The following is a 2,500-nucleotide window of genomic DNA, read 5'->3' on the forward strand; positions in this document are numbered from 1 at the left end:
TATGCAGTAAATTGATATTAATGATGCTGGTGTTAATGATACTGTTGATGTTGCTATTTCTGTTGCGACTATACATGTAGTAAAGATAATTAGGGACTTTAGGTAGCATTCGGCGTAGAAAGTAATGGCTACTACAATTAACGTAAAATAATCACTTAATGACACTGACATACAAGTGATAGCAATTGCAACAACAACAAAAGTGCAATAAGTCCATGCACAAAAGCGAGGGCCACTGATGCAACGAGCCAACTTGTTTTCAATTGCAATGAGTATGATTATACCTCTCCCCTCACCCTCCTCTTCATCTCTCTCCTCTTACTCTCCCCTTCCCCCTCACCCCCTCCTCCGCCTCCTCTTTACCCCTCTCCTCCTACTTCCCCCTTCCCCCTCCCTCATTCTATTTCCTATTACCCTTCCTCTCTCCCCTTTGCCCACTCGCCTCCCACTCTCCCCTCTCCTATACCCCTCATTTTCTCCCTTCTTCTCCCTCTCCTGCTTTCCTTTACTTTCCTCCTCCCCCATTTTTATCCACCTGTATCCCCTTTCCCCCGCTCCTCCTATGTTTCTCCAACCTAATCTTCTTCCTTCCCCTCTTTCCATCCCCATCCCCTCCCCCCTTTCATCCCCCTCTCCTCCCTCTGTTCCTTCAAATATCTCTCTCCCATTCTGTCTTTTCTTCTCTCTATCCTTAACAACTTTCCATATTTTCTTCCCCCATCTCTCGTATTTTCCCCTATACTATGCTATTTTCCCCTTTTTTATTAATTTTTTCCTTATTTTATTCAATATTCCCCTATTATGTGCTATTTCCCTCAATTCTATTCAACTTTCCCCTATCCCCCCCCTCCCATTACCTCTCTCCCCCCCCATCTCTTCAATCATCCCTCCTACCCCCACCCCATCTCCCCTTTGCAAATTGCATGCTTGATCGTCTGCAAATACATTAATTGGCGAAGTTGCAATTATCGGTCGATTACTGATGGCGCTTCCATTGCGTCACGTGATATGATCTCTGAACGTGTGTGTGAGTGTGTGTGTTACTATGTGTGATTGTGTGTGTGTGTTACTATGTGTGATTGTGTGAATGTGTGTTACTGTGTGTGATTGTGTGTATGTGTCACTATATGTGATTGTATGTATGTGTGTTACTGTGTGATTGTGTGCGTGTGTGTTAATATGTGTGATTGTGTGTATGCGTGTCACTATATGTGATTGTATGTATGTGTGTTACTGTGTGATTGTGTGCGTGTGTGTTAATATGTGTGATTGTGTGTATGTGTTACTATGCGTGATTGTGTGTTGCTATGTGATTGTGTGTGTGTGTGTGTATTTACATGTGTTGGTGTGCGTCTATGTGAGTGTATTTATAGGTGAGCGTGTCTGCGTGCATATATATCATGGTGTGGGTATTTTTTCATGACTGCGTGACTGTGCGTGGATATGTACTGTACGTGTGTAGGTGTGTGGATGTTTCACTGAGTGCACATGTGTGACTCTGATTTTATTATCATGTGCGTGACCATGATCATAAATTTGTATGAATGTCCATTAGTGTTTTGAGTTTGTTAGCGTGTACATATTACTCAGCATGTTTAACTGTGTGTGTTTTAGTGAAAGTGAAGCAAATTTAACGAACATTATTGCTCATTTAATATTCGAAATAATTTCAAACCGTTCTTATTCGCACTCTCAATGACGCTAAGATTCATAATCCTTCTCAATAATCCTGTTATTCGGACAGTATGAGTACTATCCTCTCATCAATACCGCTCTTATTCGCACTCCAAATCATAGTGCGTATAGAGACAGGAAATATATTCATTCTCAACAATCCTGTTATTCGCACAGTATGAGTACTATCCACCCATCAATACCACTCTTATTCGCACTCCAAGTCATAGTGCGAATGGAGCCAACCGAACAGAAGGGCTAAACCCACACGCTAACGAAAGGCCAGATCACCCTTATCAACTCATGGATTAGGGACTGAATCTTTTTTCGAAGTATTTGCCGTTTTCCGATAAATGTTTAATTAAGCGGAATCGCATTGCGGGAATGTAATGAGCCGGAAGCGGTTTAATTGATTAATGGAGTTGATTATTTTAATTATATATTTACAGCATGCGTCTATATCTAATTCGTTTCTTATTATTTTTACTATCACTGTTTCTGTTATTATCATTTTTTTATCATCATCATTGTTATAATCATTACTTTATCAGCATTACTATCATTTCATTATTATCAACATCATCATTCTTCTTCTTTTTCTTCTTCTTCTTCTTATTATTATTATTATTATTATTATCATTGCTATCATTGTTATTATTATTATTATTGCTATCATTGCTATTATTATTATTATTATCATTGCTATCATTATCATTACTATCATTATCATTATTACTGCTACTATTATTATCATCGTTATCGTCAACATCATCATCATCATCATTATCATTAATGTTATCATTATTATCACCATTATTACCATTAC

The sequence above is a fragment of the Penaeus vannamei genome, chromosome 16, assembly GCF_042767895.1.
Source record: "Penaeus vannamei isolate JL-2024 chromosome 16, ASM4276789v1, whole genome shotgun sequence".
In the NCBI taxonomy this organism is placed as follows: domain Eukaryota; kingdom Metazoa; phylum Arthropoda; class Malacostraca; order Decapoda; family Penaeidae; genus Penaeus; species Penaeus vannamei.